Raw genomic sequence first — 8,684 nt, forward strand, 5'->3', positions numbered from 1 at the left:
TTTCTCTTCAAATTCTATAGTAATATGCCAAATTCCATCTTAATTTATGAAAGTAGATGATTACTATATGAAGGGGTACATTAACATCTCACAAATAACTGGGATTTGACCTACTATCCAGCAGACTCAGTGAATACAAATTACTTTCTGAGAGCTCCATGGAAAGTTAACAGCAGCAGCAGAAAGATGGTTAAATGGGGGGGTTGTGCCTACTGTGCACCCGTATCCACTGGCCCACGTTCCTGCTCTGGGATCGAGTGTGGAGCTTTGGACATGATCCCTGTTCCGAGCCTCATCCCTGCTCTCCTAAGTAGGCCGGTCTGAGGTCTGAGCTCCAGATCTGCTGGGAGTTGGCCAGGGAGGAGGGAGGGAGGGAGGAAGGGGAGGAAGGGGGGGAAGGGGAGGAGGGTGTGGGGTGGAGTGGAATGGTCCAAGCGCTGCACTGATTCTGGATTTGTTGCCACGGCAACCCCGCTGCTTTTTCCATGTTGAAAATGCAGAGCACAGCAGGAGACTGCATGCATGCTGATTTTCCGTCTCCATCTATCTATCCTATAGCAACCTCAACACCCCTCCACTCCTGCAGCCCTCCCTCCCGACAATGTTTGCATTGCTTATCCCCTAAACCAGCCATCAATACCCGTCATAGCATGACTCTGGCATGACATACTAACTCTGGATGCAGGGGAAACAGCAGAGAGGTGACGGAGGAGGCGTGGGGGTTGAAGCATTGTGGATGCTGCAGTGGTGACAATAGACATATGCTTCATATGATGATGATAAACAGAGGGCTACTAAAAGGGTAAGACCAGAGTTCCAATGTCAGACTAGCACTCTATAAGCCAACACCACAGCAGAGGTCTGTGCAAGTGTCCCACTTCTGCAAGACGAACCAATAAAACCACAGCCACCATCCCTGCTACAGGGTGACTGCATCCTGGGCCACACACAGAAAGAGGAAAAGCAAGGTCGCAACCTCTCTGTGACCCCTTCAGGGTCCAGCAAACCTCCTACTGTCGCTGCCTTTAGGAAGACGGGGGTCCCAGAAAACCCCTGTCTCTCCTCTCCTCCTTGCCTTGCTCACAGAAGAAGGCAGAGAAGCGTAACTGTTGGCATGATTCACGGGTGAGCTCAGCCTTGCTTTTCTAAAGAGCAGCCTTTTCTCATCCTGGCCAAGACAATAAGGACATGAGTGAAGGAGTTGGCTCCATTATGGGGGGCTTATATAAAGGCTGCATTGTGCACAGTAAAAAGTAGGCTTTTTCAGGAGACACAGGCGGTAATGCTGTGCTTTGCTGTGCTGAGCATGACAACCAGGCATGCTTCCCCCTCACACACTGCAGCAGGTGAGGCTTTACTTCAACAGCAAGATCTGTCTGAACTTCACCAGGGCCAGGCACACAAAGAGTTTCATCATATATGCATCTTTTCTTTGCTCTTTTCCATTCCCAGCTCTTTCCTCACCCTGCTGTCACGCTTGTCACACATGTCACCTGGGCTGAGCGCTGATGATAGACTAGCCAATGCTGATGTGTGTGTGTGGGGGAAATACAGACACCTCAGCACAGCCTGTGGCCAAAGGAGGCCAGACCAGTGACGCACAGCAACAGATCTCACAGGCAATAAGATTGAACGTTGGCTGATTAACACTGCTGCTATGGTTACGGCAGCTTGACTGACGGGCCTGCTCCTCTCTAAGCTTGTGGCCTAACACTGCCCACAGTCACACAGTAGACAACCAAGTTCAACACTGCAGGTTAGTACCTGCAGTTTAATAGTACACTGAGCTATAGCATAGTTGTGTAGACTCCAGGAAGAAGTAGAGGAGGAAGTTAAAGCTATTTTTCAACCAAATATATCAAATATTTGATGGTTTCAGCTTCTCAAATGAGTGAGAATTTGTGGCTTTTCTTCATTTTACATTATAGATAATTGAATATTTTTGTGTTTTGGACACAAAAATATTTGTGTCCAAATTTGTGTCACTTGTTTTACCTAACAAACTGTCCAGGCTTTCCCACAGTGATTTACTGTGTAGTGTGGCCCACCTAAGCCTGAAACAAAGACCACCTCTGCCAACATTAGATCAATGAGTTAAACAATTGTAATTGTCATTGTCATGACAATGTCAGAAATAGCCACTTTTACTATAGCAATCAATATTCTAGTCCTAGGCTCACATATATACATCATGTGGGCAACTTCTGAGAAACACAAAACTAATTTCCCTTCAGAAATGTGTCATGAATAGATAAACAATGACTTTAAAATTAAAACCTTCATTTAAATGAAAATGATACATCTACAGCTCACATGATGATAACAGTTTATGAATGGGATGAAAGGCCAGCGTGAATTGTGACAGATAAGCCTCGTGAACCCAGCCGGGTTCAGAGCAGGGCGCTCAGATCAACAGATAGAGTCTGATTTTATCTGGCAGGCAGCAGGATAGTGTCACTCCAAAAAGATGATAGAAATTACAAACCCAATCCGTTTTTTGGAAAGGATCCAAGTTTTGTGAAAGTTTGAATCCTTTGTGGATTAAATGATGATCGGATAAAACAAGACTACATCCTGAAAATTTTAAAGCTAAGTAGACATTTCTTTCCATAAATATACATATTTCTATTGGCCAGATGTGCCTTTTTTATTATTATCATTATTATTATTTTTATTATTATATTTATATATGCTGATAACCTTCATTTATTCTAGATAAAAGGCAGCATGATTATCACAGACTCCCGTTTGACTCATTATGGAGATAATCGCCCAGACGTGGACTCGTCTGATCCGAGCCAGAGTCAAGTCACCCGGTGTTCGTTTGTGAGCAGAGCATTAGCATCAGAGAGAGCGACAATTAGCCTTCCCTCTCTGCCCGTCTGCACTCATTCTCGCACCAGCAGCCCCAACAGACCCTGATAACCTTTCATGGTTGTTAAAAAGGAACAACAACTACACCGCTATGTAGCAGAGGGCAAACAGCAGGATGGGGTTATCAGAATATCAGTTTCCATATCAAACTGCAAACACAAGCAGCTTTCAGTAGCCTTTTCAATCATTTCAGACAGCATGTATGCCAGGTACAGCTGTTGCAGCACTTGAGCAAAACCCTGCAGGAAGTTGAGGTTGTGCCCTGTTCACAGCTGACATTTTTATGTCAGGGCTCAGGCTCCATTCAAGTAAAGATTATTTTTATAATCAAATATTCATCAAGCAAAGTTCAAAACATTAGTTTCAGCTTCTGAAGTGAAGGAAACTGAATATCTTTGGGTTCTGCACTGTTGCTCAGACAAAACAAGCAATCTGAAAAGACGCCATTTTGGGGTATAAATCAATGATGAAAATAATTGCTAGATGCAGGCCGGATCCATCGCAGTTTACCAGTTACATTTTCAAATTGCTGTTCTTCACCCCAAAATTCAAAAGAACTCAGTTTACAAAGATTTTAAAAAAGAAAGCCAAAGCAAAGAACCAAATTGTGACATTTGAGAAGCTAGAACCAGCAAATGTTTGGAATTTCTGCCTGATAAATGAAACAACAACTATTTGAGCTCCTGTCTGCAGTTTTCCATCATGCATGTATGCATTTGAGGAAAAGTAAAACATCGTGGAAAAACGTGTTTCCATCACACTCCTTCTTCTTTCCAACAAGTGAGTGGTGAGAAACTCACTAAGCCTTATATTAAACGGAAATTGATCGTGTCATTAAGAAGGAACCAGACATTCATTTTTAGCTGGTGAACAGCGGTCTACTTTCTCTGTCCCTGATTAGAAAAATGTGCTGAGCTGAGATTGCATGGGCCTAGGGGTTTCTAAATTCAGCTAATTAAAAAACCAAACACAGGGATTTAACATGGTTTTTATTAAACCAGTGAGAACTTAATTATGAACACTTCAACGCATCTCAAATATGCGAAGCTACTCCGGCTGTAAAAACATTGGTGTGGATGAAGATCTGAGTGTGTCTGCTTCCAAATAAAGACCAGACAAGTGTTCAGACAGCTCTTGCAAATCCTGCCAAGAGTGACGGGGGAAAAAAGGCAATATTTGTCCCTCACCTGTTTCAGACATTAATACTGCAGATGACAACCCAGATATGTGCTGTAAGTTATTACTGTATAACCCAATCAAACAGGTTCTCAGCCAGCTGGCTCAAGTCTGGGGAGGGTGGTGGTGGTGGGGGGTGGCCTTTGGTACCACCACACACTTCCAAGATTCAGAGGCAGATAGAGAATCAGGGAGTGAGAGTGGCCAAACTTGCAAGCAGCAGCATTTGTCCTGTGGGGCAACTGCATGTGAGAGGAATGAGCTGCATGCCGGTGCCTGAATTCTTGTGTTAATGCAGCAAGAGAAAAGAGGAAGAGTTTGTATTCATGGCTATCTATAGACAGGAGTGGTGCCTGTGACATAGCAGCTGCTCCCCAAAGAGAGGTGACACATTAACCTTCAGCCAGCTGTCTTGGCCTGCCGCTTAAACATGAGCTCTCTCTCGCGCACACAGATACACACGCTCTGAGAGAACACACACGTGTTAGCCCAAGACAGGAACACGGAATTAAAAAACTCACCCAAAAAGTCTATGATGTTTGGTTTAATATTATTCTGTGTCACTGCATGTGTAAACGTCGAGTATGAAGCTCTGGCAAAAACACTCCCATTCATGTGTATGCTCACACATACACATACCCACACCCACACCCACACACCCACACACCCGTACACATACTGGACCATCATCTGATCTGCACTGGGACTCAAGGGATCAGCTCCGCGTAGCTACAGCTGTTTCACAGCAGGTCAGGTTACCCTGCTACCACTATCCCCAAGGCCTTCACCAAGGGAACAACCTCAAACCAACACACACGGGCAAACTGGCCCCCGCCCCAAACAGGTACCAGCCTCAACAAGAGGTAGCAGCTCAAAGCAACACACTTCCTGAAGCTCCTGAATGATACACATCTTGCAAGGGAGCTCAAGAGCGTGTGGCTGTCAAACTGAAAACTCACAGGAAATGAGGGAAAGTGCTGCAATGACAGTTCTTTCATTCAACCATCAGCATCAGCAAAACAATGCAAACTATAACCAGTGCGTGACTGCATATCTAACCTCAGTCCTTTTTTGGTACTGACCACAATATTTCTGCTGGACAGTGTCAACAACTGTCTGAAGCTGGCTACGAATGCTTGCTTTTTGTGACCAGACAGTTTAGGACTTAAATCATATTTCTGACTGCATTTATTTAGGCAAAGTTTTCGTACAGCTCCTGGACAACATTTGAGACACCATACTTGAGAGGTTTGGTTTCTTTTGCTTAATATAAAAAAGGACTCTTTAGAAACACACTGATTTAAAAAAAAAAAAAAAGAAATAAGATATTTAAAAAGTATTGTTTTGGTATCGGAGCTAAATCTATCTATAAGCATCTATATGTATAATATCTGCACTAGTATAATAAAAATATGCAGTCCTAGTAACAAAGTTCCTTTTCTTATAAGTAATTTTGCAAGCATTTGCCATTTTGCCAGTTTATCTGGTACACCTGACCAACACTAGAGCAATCTAATACAACAGCCCTGCAATAAATTGTACCTTCATGAAGGTTATAATGTTCCGTTTTAATTGAACGGAACATTCAATTAAATGTTCCGTTCTGAGAGAGGTGTTGACTCAGCTTCGTTACTTAGCAGTTTGTGGTGCTGTTGAACTGTGCTGCATCATAGAAAGATGTTTCTAATATTTTGTCCATCCCATTTGCAGTAGGATTTGGGGCAGGCTAAATATTGGAAACACCTCTCAGTATAATGCAACACAAGTCAACAGTGCTGTAAGTTCCAGCCTCTAACTCTAAATTAAACCAACACTTCTCCTAAAGAATATAAACAAAAATCGCCTATTATGACCTTTGTGAAAGAAGGGTTCATTGCAGGACTGTTGCATTAGACTGACAGTTTTAGCTAGGTGTTCCTAATAAACTGTAGATGCTAGGCCTGTAGATAATGGAAAATATCGCCCAGCCCTAGTTCAAAGATCTTAAATGATCTGAGTCAGTCAAACATATGAGAACAACAATTGTTCTCATGTTTAATGTTAAATGTTTAACCACACGGGCTCCAGGGTGTTTTCACACCAAAATTAAACTTCCCCATCACTTTGCCATGACAATCCCCCACTGCACAACAATGATGTCTTCCTTTTGGACATCCTGCTAACTCCACACTCTACTCTCACCCACACACGTAACACTGACACACAAGTAAAGTCCCTCACAAAAAAAACAAGACGTTAAGTACAGGAATTCATTGAAAGCTGAAGATCCCTAGAAACTGCAGGTGTCTTTCTCTCAACTGTTCCCCATGCAGGCTCCTGTCCTGGCCTTCCTACCTACAACAGCTGAAAGTGCTTAAAGCTGCTAATGCTGACTGTGTGTGTGAGGCTTCGCAGACTGGTACAGTTTGCGCGCTTGTGCTTCAAGTAGCCTGTGGAAGAAAAAAACCAAAAACCAAAAGCATTTGGACCAGAAAGACAGGACATCTCTGAAATGTGGGTCAGCGAATGTTTTGGTAGCAACTATGCAAGACGATACATGCAGAGAGCAGCCAGCCCTCCCTTTTTACAACCCAGCCTCATGCAGTTTGGTGACAACCACCCAGCCGACTGTTTGTGTCGCTCCGAGTGGTATTTAACAACAAGGCTGACAGAAACGTTTAACTCCCGGGGCCAGAAGTGATAAACTATTAACCGCTCCGAACTTGCTCTACCACTCGTGTACGCTGCACGTAGCTAAACCCCGCAGTTTGTTTTTAGTTAAATGCGGCCATTGACCGGTGAATGGGGCAAAACCGAGCAGCTCCCACAAACCAAACGACGGCTTTCACGCTCAGGGCTGTGAAGTAAACAATGCTGCATTGTTGAGCTGCTTTTTGTTTTCAGCGCAGGTTGGTGGAAATGTTTCTTGAGTCAGCGCTGTGGTCGCTCACCGGTGCTCCTACCGCCGTTTCTCTGCGGTAAATCCACACAAACTACACCGTAAAAAAAAACAATAAAGGCTCTCACCAGAAACGATGACCGTTGCTCCGACCGGAGTCCCCGACCTCGGAGCTTCTTCTCAGGCCGGATGCCGTGTTTTCCTCCGAGCGTGAAAAAAAGCACCGACCGTTTCTTCTCCTTCTTCTTCTTCTTCTTCTTTGTGGTTTCGGGGAGGTGGTAGCTACTTTCTGGTCTTCAATGTCGCTTATGTCTGAGGGGTTGTAGCGACCAGCAGCAGCATGGCTCGTTTTCTGGCTTTAAAGTTTCACTCCCCGTAGAAAATAGGAAGCGCTGCTGTCGTGTGTGCGTATGGGTTTTTTTCTTCTTCTTTTCAGATCGGAGGGACCGTGGCAATGCGAGGGACGATGGTGATTACTGGTTGATCTGAGTGTGTCCTCTGCCTGCCTGCCTGCCTGCCTGCCACCACACAGCCGAGTCATCTGAACGTCAGCGGGGATACAGCGCCACCTAACGGCCGGCGCTCCAAATGACACACAGGAGGAAAGTTTGGCCCCACAGCGGCCCCTACAGGAGGAAACACTGCAGTCTTACAGTCCTGTATTGTGTCACGCAAATAGGTGTATCGGTTGATAAGCCTGCGCTCACTGATTTGAATGGGGTGGAAAATAAGTCAACACCAGTCAACATGAGACAGTGCAGTTCTCTAAAACAATTTCAATAATAAACTGGGGATTTACTACAGCACTGTTGTATTTGACTGCAGTAGATTTAGTTAGGTGTTCCTAATCAAGTACCAGCTGAGTGTATGTCAGTAGAAACCTGAGTCATTAATAAAAGGAAAGTGCATCACTTCCTGAAATGCTGGTCTAACATGCCACCATATTTTATTGGAATCTGTTGAAGTTTTTGAGATAACCTGCCAATTAACAGAAAAAAGAGAGAGAAAAACAAAACCAAGTAGGTTTTCCCCCTGACATTGGCAATTAAAAACTCCCAAACTCTGTTTCATTCACTTCACATTTCCTCCTCCTACATGCTTTCCTCACTTACCTGAGCAAAACATTTTTGTTTCAAATATTCTCAAACCCCCCCACCCCCCAACTTCTCTGAGCAACAATCCCTCCACCTTGGATTGCCCCACAAAACAATTTAAACATTCACTCTTTTCTGGGGCACAGCCAGAATTTAGGTGGGAAAAAACTCAAGCAAACAGAAGGCTGCATACTTTCCGGCATAACTTTACACAGGAGCAGAGAGAGCGGCCTTGTTGAGGTGCCCATTTCAGCTGCAGTTTGGCAAGAAAACCTTGCTCCAGCTCCGGGCCCCGGTTTATTTTATGTCACTTTTTTTTTTTTGCCAGAAATGTCAGTGTTTTTGCTGTCAGTCAGCCATCTGTTCCCTAGCAAGTTCAGGTATTAACCAGGCAAGTGGTACATGTTCAGCCTTTAGTGTAATTTCCACAGTGAGTCTTAAATCTTCCCCTCTATGTTATAACTAAAGAAACAGGCCCTCACAGGCCCAAACTACTTAACAAAAAGAAAGTGTTAGTCCATCAGTGGTGTCACGACAGCTGCTTTAATTGCAGCACAATAACTGGAAAATTGAGTGGTTAAAGGAGCACACCAAGTTTCTCATGTCAAAGTTGAAGTCAAATCTGAATCCTCAGCACGTTCCTGTCCCTTCTCTCTGCTGTT

General features: G+C 44.1%; 1 protein-coding gene across 1 annotated transcript in view; it reads right to left on the bottom strand.

The window, feature by feature from the left end:
- LOC121182278 (cyclin-dependent kinase 17-like) overlaps window positions 1–7,433 on the bottom strand; it is a 31,042-nt gene extending 23,609 nt beyond the window's left edge. Inside the window, exon 1 of the mRNA XM_041038702.1 lies at window positions 7,057–7,433. The gene's annotated coding sequence lies outside the window, so the exon portion shown is untranslated. The remainder of the gene's footprint in view (window positions 1–7,056) is intronic.
- Window positions 7,434–8,684: the final 1,251 nt, after the last annotated feature.

The sequence above is a fragment of the Toxotes jaculatrix genome, chromosome 5, assembly GCF_017976425.1.
Source record: "Toxotes jaculatrix isolate fToxJac2 chromosome 5, fToxJac2.pri, whole genome shotgun sequence".
In the NCBI taxonomy this organism is placed as follows: Eukaryota; Metazoa; Chordata; class Actinopteri; family Toxotidae; genus Toxotes; species Toxotes jaculatrix.